The sequence below is a fragment of the Macaca fascicularis genome, chromosome 12, assembly GCF_037993035.2.
Source record: "Macaca fascicularis isolate 582-1 chromosome 12, T2T-MFA8v1.1".
NCBI classification, from domain to species: Eukaryota; Metazoa; Chordata; class Mammalia; order Primates; family Cercopithecidae; genus Macaca; species Macaca fascicularis.
In genome coordinates, this window is record NC_088386.1 from 123,508,785 (window position 1) to 123,523,260 (window position 14,476).

The 14,476-nt window shown below is 39.5% G+C and overlaps 1 long non-coding RNA gene across 2 annotated transcripts; it reads left to right on the forward strand.

Annotated features, from left to right (window-relative positions):
* The first annotated feature begins 336 nt into the window (after window positions 1–336).
* On the forward strand, window positions 337–2,566 carry LOC141408230 (uncharacterized). 2 transcript variants are annotated; one of them, XR_012421538.1, is made up of 3 exons: window positions 337–429; window positions 557–584; window positions 1,103–2,566. It is a non-coding gene; the product is annotated as an uncharacterized lncRNA (long non-coding RNA). The 2 variants fall into 2 exon arrangements; XR_012421537.1 differs by lacking the exon at window positions 337–429 and having other exon boundaries at window positions 501–584.
* Window positions 2,567–14,476: the final 11,910 nt, after the last annotated feature.

A 14,476-nucleotide genomic window follows, 5' to 3' on the forward strand; every position in this document is an offset into this window, starting at 1 on the left:
TTTAGCAGGTGTTATATTTGGTGCTACTTTGCTAAGTGATTTTTAAATAGTATTTCCTATAATTTTCACAATGTTATATGTAGGTATGATTTCTTTTTTACCAGACAAAACAGGCTTAGAAATGATGGTTTACTTGCTGAAGTAAAGTAAGTGGCAGAACTGAGCTTTGAATCCAGCTGGAGAGTAGGTATGCAGAACCACTCCACCACAGTGCCTTGAAGGAACTGGTCTTCTAGAAGGGGGGTGTGATGTATATGTAAGTCCACACCAAGGGCAAGGAAGTGGGGCTGTGGGAGAGTAAAGACATCTCAATCCGACCTAATACAGATTTTTGAAGGAACAGTAGACATAAGACTAAGGGAGAAGAGTGAGAAGGAAGCAAGAAGAAAAGAGGCCTGTATATTGGGGTTATGCTATATCGATGGACAAGTAGGTATCTGAAAATACATTGGACAGGTTTTCTCCTCAGGGCATTTGATTAAAGGATGGTGGGTGTGGGGGTGTGTGTGTGTCTGACTGTTGGTGTAAGTACTTAATACAAATACTTCCTTTCCAGATCTCTGGCTTGAAGAACATGGAACAAGGTATAAGAGTTAATAATAGTTGTGTTTAAAATTAGTGTGAAGTAGTATTAGATTGGAATTCTGTATAGCGTATATTATTTCACCTAAGGCATTAAAGATGCAGTCATTTGCTACTCCAAATGTGGTCTGAGGACCCACAGCCTGGATGTAGTCACCTCGAAGCTTGTTAACCATGCAGAATCTCAGGCCCCATCCCAGGGTAATAAACCAGAATTTACATTTTAACAAAATCCCTAGGTGATTTGTATGCAAATTCAAGAACAAGAGGCACTGATTTAGGTTCTATGTTAGGCAATCATTTTTGTATATGGTTACTTGTTGTACTAAAACCAATCTGGAGAATCTTAAAAAGGAGATTGAGAAAAAAATTCTGTGAAAGTACATTTGAATTAAGTTCCTTGTGTGTGTGCAGTTTTACACATGTGTTGCTAGGAGTCAGGAGTTTATGCAGAGTGTTTTATTTAAAAAAGTGGTAGAGAAATATGCTGGTATAAACCTCACACACGTAAAATCATTAGGCGGTGCTGTGCAATGAAGATAAATGTAAAGGCAGTAGACTTCCTCTGGAAGAAACTGGAAGAGGAACATGGGAAGAGCACAGGTTTCACTATCACCATGAAGTCGGTCACTGGAAGAGGAAGGAGACTCTGCAGATGACAAAAGCACCTGAGGACACCTGAAATACTTCTTGGTGCTGGCTACATTTGAGCAGTAGCTTGGAGGAGTGGCAGCATTGAGGAGGAGGATACATGTATCATACACCCTGCTGGCCAAGGTATGGCCCAGATGTTGGAAACTGGCTGAAGAGCGGCAGTGGTTCCTGATATTAAAGAGATGGTGTTTAAAGCTGTTTTTCTTATACCCTATTTACCTTTGAAATTTTAAAGCATTCACTTTGCCCATCTGTTTTGCATTTTTACAAAACTTTTTTTAAAGAGAGCCCTCTGCCACCAAAATATGCTTGACCTCATCACCCTGAGATCACTGGTATCAAAATATTTGGTGTATATTTTTCCCCTGTTTTGTGTGTGTATATACATTCTATATAATTGCTTTCTTGTGTACAATTTGTGTAACTATTATCTGCTTTAAAGGTTTAATAGTACCTTTTTCTATCATTAAATAGTGTGCAAGAGCATGTGTAGTAACTGCAGTGTACGACTGTCTCTGGTCAGAGCATACATCTCTTCACTAGTCCTGTCCAGGGGTCTGCGAACTTTTTAAGTGGCTAGCTAGTATACATTTTTAGACTTTGCAGGTGATATGGTCTCTGTCCTAACCACTGGACTCTGTTTTTTTAGAACAAAAGCAGCCGCAGCCATAAGCAAAATGTAAGTGAGCTCAGCCTTGTCCCAGTGAAATTTTTCTTACAAAACCAGGCCTGCAGGTCATAGTTTGTCCTCCTCTGTCTAATGGAACCTTTAGGTTGTTTCTGGTCATGAGCCATTCTTTTAGCATCTTTGCCCAACACTAGTTTCCACATAAATGAATCCCTACAGTGGGTGTTTCTTTTTAATTCATATAGTCCTCCAGAAAGTTTTTCCAACTTTGGGTTCCTGTAAGTTTTTGAGGATGTTTATTCTTCTGGAATATTGATAACACTGGTTATTTTTAATTGTCAACTTGATAGGTCGAAGGTGTTATCAAGTATTTCATGTTTCTTGCGTTTCTAGTGAGGTTGGTCATCTTTTCATGCTTTGTGAATTACCTTTTCATGAGATTTACTCTTCCCTCGTATACTCATGTTTTAAAAATTGTTTTTAGACCTTTTTGTAGGAAAACCACGTTGTATATTTTGCATGTTTCAATTTTCTGTTTTATTTTTATGTAAGTTTTATATTTGTGCAGTCACTTCTGTCCATCTTTTCTGTAAATTTTTTTTTTTCATTTTTTTGGTACCAAAGGCAATCTTTTCTGTAATTTGCAACTTGGAATTCATGCTTAAGAAACCCTTTACTAAACCATTGTTACAAAAATAGAAACCTGTGTGTTGTCATAGTATTTCTCAGGTTTAGTTTTTGTGTAAATATTGGAGGTTGATACAATTTTTTAACTTTGGGGGAAAGTTATTAGGAGTAATACTAGAGAGAAAGTCCAGTGTTTATTGGATAATACACATTTCTCATGGAAACTTAGAAGTCAAGGATATGAAGCTTATATCAAAAGCCTAAACAGGCTGGGCATGGTGGCACACACCTGTAGTCCCAGCTACTTGAGAGGCTGAGGTGGGAGGGTCTCTTGAGCCCAGGAGGCTGAGGTTGCCATGAGCTGAGATCACGTCACTGCACTGCAGCCTAGGTGACAGAGTGAGACCCTGTCTTCAAAAAAAAGGTGGGGGTGCTAAACAACAGTGGTATGATCTCTTGCAGCATAGAATGATTTCAGCTTCAGAGTTTCAAAAGTTCACAAAAGACATAAAGGACAACTAGAAGGAAGTTAGATGGATATATGTATTTTAAAAGGGACAGGGGGAGCTTTTTTAATGAGGTGGTGATAGAGGTAGGATGGGTGGAAGATGGGAGACTGGGTATGGGGGAAGGGGGAAGGGATAGTCCAAGAGTAGCCTATTTGTGGGCAGACAAGAGACCAAAAATGCCAGTGTTCTAGAATGCTTATACTGTCCAAGCAGCCTCTCCTGGAGAAGCGCTTTGCTATTGCTAATCTGAAATTTAGTCATCTATGTGAGGTAACTGCAGGGATTAAAATGCTAATTCACTGGATGAGCTTGATGGTTTAGTGGGAAGTTTTTATAAGAAAGAGCCAGAAAGAGTTGCCCATTTGATTGCTTTAGAAAATCCTCAAAATTGTGTTACAATCCCATGCATGGTGTCGTTTCTTAGCTACAAGGGTTTGATCCTGGATTCACCATAGGTTCTTAAGAAAGTTACCATTTATTTTTTAAAGGCAGCAAATACTTCCTGAGAATAGACAACTCATAAAGTAAGTAAGGGATAAAGAGAAGCATAAAGGGCCTGTCCAAAAGGAGATTATGACTTGTTTTAAAAGAATAACACATGCCAGGTGCAGTGGCTCACGCCTGTAATCCCAGCACTTTGCAAGGCCGAGGCGGGCAGATCACTTGAGGTCAGGAGTTCAAGACCATCCTGGCCAACATGGTAAAATCCCGTCTTACTAAAACTACAAAAATTAGCTGGGCATGGTGGTGCGTGCCTGTAATCCAAGCTACTCGGGAGGCTGAGGCAGGAGAATCACTTGAACCAGGAAGTTGGAGGTTGCAGTAAGCCGAGATCGTGCCACTGCACTCCAGCCTGGTGACAGAGCGAGACTCTGTCTTTAAAAAAATAAAAAACACATGGAGGGATAATTAAAAGTAAGTTCCATTTTTTTTTCCATTTTCCTAGTATTCTGGAATCATTAAAAGGAATAATGACATGTTTTATTGTAAAACTAATACACTTTCGTGCTGGATCAGAGGTCAGTAACCTAGTGTACTGTCTGCTGGCTAAATCTGGCTAGCCACCTAACAAAGTTTTATTGGAACATAGGCACGCTCATTTCTCATATTGTCTATGTTGCTCTTGCCTTACAACAAGAGGTGTAGTTGTGATGGAGACCTATGGCTCACGAAATCTAAAGTATGCCTTTACAGAGAAACTTTGCTGACCTCTGCTTTAGATAATTAGGCAAATGCAGAAAGTATGAAAATTTTAAGTTGTCCATAATTTCACTTTTGGTTAGTTTATGTATGTACATCTTACGCACCAAAATGTAAAATGGTTTATATGGTTATATATGCATTTTTAACCACACTGTGTCATTAAATATTGGGAAAACAAGATTTTTAATGCCTGAGTAGTATAACGGATATGCAGTAATTTAAACATTACCATTTCCAGTCTGCACTAGTACACATAATATTTTAATACCATTCTACATAAATGTGTGTGTATATATATGTGTATATATAGTGTTGCTTTTTGTGAAAGGTTTTCAGGTGTGGACTTACTAGAATTAATATTTTCAAGATTTTTTACCTTATGCCAAATTGCCCTCCAAAGACATTTTACTAAGTTTATACTCCCACCATTAGAATATGAATGTTCATTTTCCTCAATTTTTACAGTTGTGAATTTTTTAAGTAGCCTTAGGCATTACTTTAAGCAAAAACAGTATCTCATCGTCATTAAATTGCTAGAGAAGCTATTTTTCCAAATGTTAATTTGCTTGTTCTAGTTCCACTTTTTGGATTTGCCTATTTATGTCCTGAGCACATTTAATTGCTTGTGTAAATGCAACATTTTTTCTGCTTGGAAACTATTCATTCCCCAATGTTAATTCCAAATGTAATTTTATTACTGTCAGCTGTTATTTCTAATTACTTATTCATGCCTCTGCTTTAGTATGATATTTATGATTCATTTATTCATTTGCTTCCAAACCAGGCTGTGAACTCTTCCATGGCAGTAGCTCTGGATTACCTCTGGATTACTGTGACCACCACTGGGCTAGGCGTGTGCTAAACACTCAATAGATGTAGGTTGAATGAATGAATGGCTTTTGGATCAACCCATGGCAAGATAAGAGTTGGCACTGGTAATATAACAGTCCTGTAAAGAGTTATCACTTCATACCTTTTGAAAATGTTATTTTCAGCACATCAAGTATATACTATGAACCAAGAACCAGGTTAGGTCCTGGGATTTAACAGTAAATAATACACAGTGCCTGTCCCAAGTTCTAGTGGAAAATGTGAAATTATAAATTATGGTGTAGTGAGAGATAAAACAAGTGCTCAATAAAATAACTGATAGAAGCTCAGGCGTTGTGAATACACATAGAGGCATTTAACCCAAACTACAGCATTGAGAGAGGTTTGCTATAAAAGGAAATAGAGTTACGGCTAGAAAAATGAGGAAGAATTACTGAAATCGCCTAGCGCAAAAATCTAGGGCTTGCAGGAAATGAGGCTTTAGAAGAATTTCAAAGGAGGGAAGAACGGAAGGAAGCTGGGGGCAAAATGATGAGAGACCAGGCTGCACAGATAGAAGCTAGGTCTTGAAAGGCTGCTGTTTCTTTTTAGGAGTTTTGACTTGTGTTAGAGCAGAGTGAAGGAAAAGAGTGATTAAGCACTGAAGTGTTGAAGCAGTTGAATATGATCAGATTTGCAATTTAGAAATGTGACTTTGGACTGGCTGCAGAATGGAGAAGGGATTTGCTGCAGGAATAAGACTGGAGGCAAGGAGACAGTTCATAGAAGAACTTCCAGCTTCAGGTAATGGAGGAGTAATTCCTTTCTGACCAGGCCTCCCATAACTCATTCTCAATTCTGGAAAAATACTGAAAACAAAAGCACTGGAGAGCAACCAATAACAGGCAGAAACTGGAGGGAGAGTTGACACTGGAAAAAGGGAATAGCACTGAGTGTTCTGTTTTTATAGCTTGTTGCCTGAGCACAGGCCCCAGTTAACTTCACGTGAAACAACTAAAGCTTGACAAAAAAGAACTGTGGTTGAACTCTACTTGTATATTTGACTGAATTTGGTATACACAAGGCATACTCCAAGCAGCCCAGCCAGGGCTGAAAGAAAGAAACACAGATTGCTCCTGATGTTAATCTCAGGAATGACAGAGTTTGGACTTTGAGTCCATAGAAGTTAACTGCTTGGTAAAACAAAACAATAGTTTTCAGAGGAATATGATAGAATCCAGTGTCTGGCAACAAATTAACACAATGTTCAAGATTCAGTAAAAAACTACTAGGTGTATCAGAGGCCAATCGCTGCACTCAAAAAAAGTTCAGATAAGTATTTTAGATGTTACAAGTATTTTAGGCCTCTGGTGCAATTGCTCACCTCTGCCATTGTAGAATAAATGCAGCCATGTATAATATGTAAACAAATGGGCATGACTGTATCCCAATAAAACTTTATTAAAATGAGCCACATACTGGATTTGGCCAGCAGGTCAGTTTGCCAACTCCTCAAGTATAGGAAGAAATAGGCAAATTTGAGCCATACTCAAGAGAAAAGGTAATGAATAGAGACCAACACAGAAATAACCCAGACAAGGATTTTAAAGCAGTAAACATAACTATGCTTAAGCATGTAAAGGAAATATAAACAATGAATAAAAGGATAGGGGGAGGCCAAGACAGGCGGATCACAACATCAGGAGATCGAGACCATCATGGCTAACATGGTGAAACCCTGTCTCTACTAAAAATAAAAAAAATTAGCCAGGGGTGGTGGTGGGCACCTGTAGTCCCAGCTGCTCAGGAGGCCGAGGCAGGAGAATGGAGTGAAACCAGGAGGCGGAGCTTGCAGTGAGCCGAGATTGCGCCACTGCACTCTAGCCTAGACGACAGAGCGAGACTCAGTCTCAAGAAAAAAAAAAAAAGAAAAGAAATTTTAGAGAAACTACCAGAGGGGTAAATGGGAATGATTAAGCTGAAAAATAGTCTCTGAAATAAAAGACAAACAAACCACTCTCTCTCTCACACACACACACACAAAACACTACTTGATGGATTTAACAGTAGATTTGAGATGACAAAGACCTTGAAGATAGATCAATAGAAATGATCCATGAAAGGAAAAAGATTTAAAACAAAAAGCCTGAGTTACCCATGAAATAATAGCGAAAGATCTCATTTATATGTGATTAAGTTCTAGGAAGAAAAAAGGGTGGGATGAGAGAAGAAAAACTATCTGATGAAATAATGGGCCGGGCGCGGTGGCTCAAGCCTGTAATCCCAGCACTTTGGGAGGCCGAGACGGGAGGATCACGAGGTCGGGAGATCGAGACCATCCTGGCTAACATGGTGAAACCCCGTCTCTACTAAAAAATACAAAAAACTAGCCGGGCGAGGTGGCGGGCGCCTGTAGTCCCAGCTACTGGGGAGGCTGAGGCAGGAGAATGGCGTAAACCCGGGAGGCGGAGCTTGTGGTGAGCTGAGATCCAGCCACTGCACTCCAGCCTGGGCGGCAGAGCGAGACTCCGTCTCAAAAAAAAAAAAAAAAAAAAAAAAATAATGACTAAAAATTTGCTCTCCTGAAAGCTATAGAGTCCAAAAAGCTCGGAATCCCAAAAAGAAGAAAAGGATCAGTGGTTGCCAGGAGTTACCTGGGGGAAAAGGATGAATCGAGGGCACAGGTTATTTTCTAGTCTTTTGATACAACAAGCAATTGTACAGTGGGAAAGTATTATAAACAGAGTATCATGCAAAAAGAAAAAAAAATGATGGACAGATTCCTATGCAATTAAGACTTAAGGCCATAAATTATAGCACTACTAAGTCCTTGAGAGTGTAATTTTTCTCCGATAGTGCATGCAGAAAAGACAAGAGCTTGGATTAATCTAGGTTTGGAGTTTTGCTGGGTATGTGCAAGAAATGGATAGCTGAGGATATTGGAAAGGAAATGATTGTCCTAGGAATGAAAGATGAATGAGGAAAGAATAAAGAACTAAAGGGATGCATTGAGCCAAAAATAGAAGGTTCAAATGGATAGGAGCTCTTCTAATAGTATTAAAGAACAGATGAATATCTGAATGGAAGTATTTAAAAGGATAAAAGTTGTCTAGAGGAGTATGTTTGGACTTGAAATTGTAATTCTAAATGATGACAAATTTAAGATCTGACCTTGATAATTAGGTAGCTAAAATTCAGTGGGGGTGTGGTCTGTTAAGGATATTAAGGAATTAAGGTTAGGGTGCCGATGGATTTTATGCAAAGATATAGGGGATCTACTGCTCATCAGCCTCAGTGATGGTGGTGGTGGTGGGAGGTGATAATCACCATTGAATTGGAGGATTACCAGAGGTTAATAGATGACGAGAGAGAGAAGGTAGAAATTTTATATGAGGAATAAAATCTGGCAGGGGCAATGGGGAAAGGAGCACCCATCCTGGAGTATATGCAGTGTAAGAACATGATCAGTTTCCACTGGAGAAGACAGTAGGGTCAGATTTCACTTGAACCCTGCAGAGGGTTGTGGGTGGAGGGCAATGTGAAGATGGAGTATTGATATATAGGCTGGGAGCATCCCTGAAGTCCCTGAGCATGTAATGAACTTGAGCCTGGAAAGCAGGTTCTACAGGTCAGCAATAAAGGTTTAACAAAAGAGAAGTGGTGCAAGGTTAGGTCTGGGAGGGAGCACTTGGAACAGTAAGGAGATAAGAATATTACAGGTGGAATGACTTGAGAAGTTTTCATCCAGTGTTGTGAGGTATAGTTGAAACTGGCCACATTTCCCAAAGAATGAGTCCCAGCAGGGAGGGGCAGGTGGGCAGGAGAGGATAGGACCTTTCCTCTAAGACCAAATTGATTGCATTTCCAAAGGAGGTCTAGTTTGCATGCAGAGAACCCATAGATTTTGGCGAGAGGGACTCTTGCCATGGGTCCTGAGCTTTAAGGGGCTTAATTCTGACCCTCCTCTTCAATTCATGTGCCCACATTGGGGAAGGAATCCATGGAATCACCCCCTCCCTGGCTTGTGTTTCTTGTAGACCACACCCCAGGCAACCAGGAACCCAGGGATCTCTGCCCTAACAGCCCCAAGCCCGCTTCCAGGTGTTTGTAGCTCATCTAGATCCTAAGCACAGCCTAGTAGCTGCTGCTTGCCAGGAGGTAGGGGCCAATACATGGCCAGAGCCTTCTTTTCCTTTTGGGCAAATTTATGGTAAAATATGGAATACCCAGTTTACTTCGAATTTCAGAAAAACAATAAACAGAAGTATGTTCCATACAGTATTCTGGACATGCGTATACCAAAAATTTCTTTATTGTTTATTTGAAATTCAAATTTAACTGGGCATCCTGTATTTTTATTTGTTAAATCTAACAACCCTACTTCTTCCTCTTGTTTTTCACAAGAAATAAAAAAGAACACATAAACTAACATAAGAATGTGTTTATACAAACAACTGTTAGGCTGTGTCAATTATGGCTGCACTACCATACAGTGAGAAGTCATGTTTATATGTCAGTGGTAGGCTAATAGGTAGTTGCTCTTTCAAATGTAGATTTGTGTGCTCAGTGGTGAATTCTGCTCCCACATGTTACCAAGGGCTCTACTTGCGTGAGTTCCAGCACACATGGACTGGGCTCTTGGCCGCTTCTCCCCAGGACCCTCTGTACACACAGGTAAGAATGCTCTGTTCTTTCAGCTTGGCCCCCACCCCATTTCAGGCTTCCAACTTTACATTTATTTATTCACTCAATGAATATTTGCTGAAGATATACAATGTATTTCTTCATGGTATATTGTGCCACAGGCTAGGATAAACAACAGTGAAGACAAAAAGCAAGACCCATACCTTTATGGAACTTAGTTCTAGTGAGGGAGGGGTTTTCCATCCGCTATTGTCTTCACCATGCCCTTTAGTTTAGCACACGAGTTAGTTTCTCTTGGCTTTGATCTTGGCCCCCATCTAGCCGTGTTGTCATTGGTTTAGTGCATTCTCAAGAACTCTTGGGGTGACTCTCGTCTCACTCTGACAAGGCCCTGCAATGAATGTCCCTGTTCATCCTAGTGAGCAGTCCCTGTCTTACCTGTTCTGGCCTCACTTAGGAGCCAAGACCTGGAGAGTATATATGATGCAGAAACACCCAATCATTTGGAGTAATTAAGAATTATCATAGGGTTAAATATAAAAATCCATTTGAGATGATTGAGAAAAAAGTACCATTTTGAAACTCTGAAATAATTTCTGCTAATACTCCAAGATAGCTCAATATGTCAAAGATTGAAGACTATACTGGAAGATGTTCCATCTTAAAAATGAAATAGTTTACATTCCTGATGAGCTATTGTAATAAATACACATAGCATTTGTCTTGGCATCTTGAGAAAATAGGGTTATTGAAATTGACTAGACAAAGATTTGTGATCAAATTATATGAAGACTCATTAATCAAGTATTGATGACTGCTAAACATCTAATTGCTTATCACTGGAAAAGTTATGTGGACAGTCTACAAAGAGCTTAATAGATAACTCAATGTCATGGCTGTTGAGAAATTGCTTATTCTCCTGTATTGAAATCTACATATATTTGTCACTTTTTTTTTTTTTTTTACTATCTCGTTTTTTATTTGTTGAGATCTTAGCACTTCTTTTTTTTTGAGACAGAGTCTTGCTCTGTCACCTAGGCTGGAGTGCAGTGGCGCAATCTCAGCTCACTGCAACATCCACCTCCTGGGTTCAAGCAATTCTCCGGCCCAGCCACCCGAGTAGCTGGGATTACAGGTGTGTGCCACCACACCTGGCTAATTTTTGTATTATTAGTAGAGACAGGGTTTCACCATGTTGGTCAGACTGGTCTCGAACTCCTGACTTCAAGTGATCCGCCCACCTCGACCTCCCAAAATGCTGGGATTACAGGCATGAGCCACTGCGCCTGGCCTGAGATTTTAGCACTTCTTATGTCGCTCATTTTTATAATAACTGTGAATGGAGCCCGATTTCCTAAATACCAATTTATAAATTATCCAAATTGTAAGACAAGGATGTTACGCTTATATATTAGTTTTAAGTCTGTATTTGAAACTTGGGTTAATATAATGTGTAATATATTCCTTCTTATACCTTTGTACGGAGTCACTTCTACCACTTAACAATAAAAAGACAACCAAACTTAAAAAAAAAAAAAAAAGAGGAAAGGATATGAATAGACATTTCCCTGAAAAACATAGACAAATGGCCAATAAGCCCATGATGAAATGTTCAGCATCATGAGTCATTAGTGAAGTACAAGTCAAAAACGAGATACCACTTCACACCAACTGGGATGGCTCTCATCAAAAAGATGACGGCAACAAGCGTTAACAAGGATGTGGAGAAACTGGAGTCCTCATACGTTGCTGATGAGGATGCAAGATGAGGCAGCAGCTTTAGAGAATGGCCTGGCAGCTCCTCAAAAAGTTAAATACAGAGTTGCCATATGACCCAGCAATTGCACTGTTAGGTATATACCCAAAAGGAATAAAAACATATGTTGATACAGAAACTTGTATGTACAAGTGTTCCTAGCTGCATTTACAGGAGCCAAAAAGTGGGAACAACCCAAATGTCCATCCAGGGATACATGGTGTAGGCACACAATGGAATATCATTCAGCCTATAACTGATGCTGCACCATGGGTGAACCCTGAAAACAAGTGAATGAATGAAGCCAAATGCAAATGGCCACTTATGTATGTTTCCATTTATACGAAGTGTTCAGAATAGGCAAATCCAAACAGACAAAATGTAGAGCAGTGGTTTCCAGGGCCTGCGGGGACAGAGGAATAGATGACTACTAATGGGTACAAGGTTTATGGGATGGTAGAAATATTCTGAAATTAAATAGTGAATTTTGCAAATGTATGAAAAACCATTGAATTGTACACTAAAGAACCATATGTGTGGATAAAAATATTCAAATACTTATTCTCCTTTACCGAACAATGAGGGTTAATCTAAACTTCTGGCACAAAGCCAGCAGGCCGTAGGCACTCTCTCACTCCTTTTTTTTTTCTTTTCCTTTTCTTTCTTATTTTTAGCAATTTAACAAGTGAATGAATGAGTGAACTAAATGCAGATATCCTAAATAAAATTCCTTTGACTCTCTTCCCAGGGATCATAAAATTGGGTCCCTGTGACTCATTTCCCAGCGCTGATGTCTGTTCTCCCTGCTGGTGGTTCTACTGCTTCCCTTCCTGAAATGGCTTTGCCATCAGCCACTTACCCAGTATGATCCACTTGTTCAAGTGATGTGAGCAGCCTCGTCATCATGGATAATGTTCCAGCACTTTGTTGATGATTATTCTAGGATTTCATATAGAACAGCAGGATAACGTGGATCAAGAAACCAGATGAAATGTTTTTGTCATGAAAGAATCCAACTTCTTATATCACAGGTCGGGGGAGGAAGAGAAGATACAAACGGCAGTGAGAAAAGAAAGGGGGCGAGGACTAGCCAAGGTACAAATGGAAAATCATCCTCCCCTAGTTTAGAACCTGGTGTCTGTTTCTCCGCTACTTTTTATGTAATAGTAAGCTGACACAGCTCAAATGAAGAGTTTAGTTTTCTTTCAGATATTTCCTGACAAGTTGATTCTCCTTATCCAAAAAGAATGAACAATGCTAGTAGTTACTGCTAAAATATACACAGGTGCCTAGTCGTCCCCACCCTGTCATTTGCCCTTGTTTATCCAGGAACCCACTGTTTCTGTGACTCTGCGGGTGTTTACAGTACAGGAACAAAGACTGTGAGCTGTAAAATCTCTCAAATCTTGACTCAAATTCCAGCTCCATACCTCTGAAGACTTGCACTTTTGGCAGTTTGTTTAGTTTCCCTGAATTTTGGTTTTTCTATTTGTAAAATTTGGATCATGATAATGATATTTCATGATTGTCATCAGAGTTAAATTAGATTGATATATGTATACCCTCCACAAATGTTAACTATTATTCAATTATTAACCATTTAACTATTCATACCTGTCAACATAGGCTTTATTTTCAAGTTCAGAGTCTAAATTTCTTTTAGGTCTAGACTAACTTTTAAGAGTAAGATTAGGACCTATATGCTTATATTAATTTACATTATAAATCTAGCATTTTCTGTTTAAGCTCTCACCATGAAAAGAAATTTGACTAAAACCACTTTGTACATCAGTTGTATGTATCAAGGGCACAAAAATGAAAATTTCAATCCAGATCAAATAAAAATAACCCCTTCTACCCTCTTTAGACAAATCTTAATAAGCATATATCCAGGGAATACTTTTTAGTTAAAATGGATCATTCTGTATTATTATTGAACTCACTTAAGAATTTAAGAACTAGAAAGGACCCTTGGGAGAGTCTGACCTCCAGTGTTTACAAGGGAAGAAATGGAGGCTCAGACTTATTAGAAATGGAGATTTAGTGACTTATTGACAAGAAGATAGCTGCACAGTGATATGGACAAAACCAGAGCATACTGCCTCCCACTCCCATTCCATGTTCATTCCAAGGCACTAACTCCTGTATTAAGAAACAGGTCACTTGCCCTTAAGGCTCTATATTATGTGACCCTTCAATGCCCTCTCTGCACACTCGAGTACACATCACCTATCTCATATCTTTCTGATCCATCCTGGTTCATTGGCCTTACAACACCCAGGCTCTTTTCTGACCTCAAGTTCAAAAGGCTTCTTAGAGCTTCCGGTGGTAATTATAGCCTCCCACACAGTGTTCCCACAGTCTTATGAACAATTATAGAGCTGGTTATTTCTGGGCAAAAGTGCTCAGCCCCATATCCCATGGCTCTCACTGAGAAATGTTTGATGAAGATTTTGGTACCACCTGCTGGCTCCTAGTGGATTGGCAATGTTGCCCAGACACCTATATTTTATGTTCCCTTAAATGGCTCTTAGTTTCTAATTCTTTATTCCATTTTGTGTCAGAATAACTCAAAGAGAAAAGAATATCCGTTAACGTCCTCCTTGAAAAATAGTCAAAAGCCATTTTGAAGACCTTGGGTCCCAGGAAAGAGCTGTGTCTCTTTGTTCTTGCTTTGGTCTTGCTGGTGAAACATTTTACCCCAGGATCAAGAGGCTGGTGGTTGAACTGAACAGAGGCGCTCCAGGCTGGTCCCAGGATGGGCATCATTTGCCACTGCTGGCTTGGTGGGAGGCAACTGGTGGGTAAGTCCCTCTGGAGGCTGAGTTTTCAGACTATTGAAAACTATTGAGGCAGTTAAATGGAGGGAGTTATGAAGGAGATTAGATATTTTAGGCACTTTATTGCAGAGGTTTTCTTTTCATTGCCTACATATTTGACCTGGTTTTTGTTTGGTTTTGTAACTCAGTTTTGCTTGTATCTAATTAAAGTTTTTTTGGGTAACAAGCAATAAAAATCACAGTAACAACAAATACTCTAAATGAATTGGGAAGTCACAGGAAT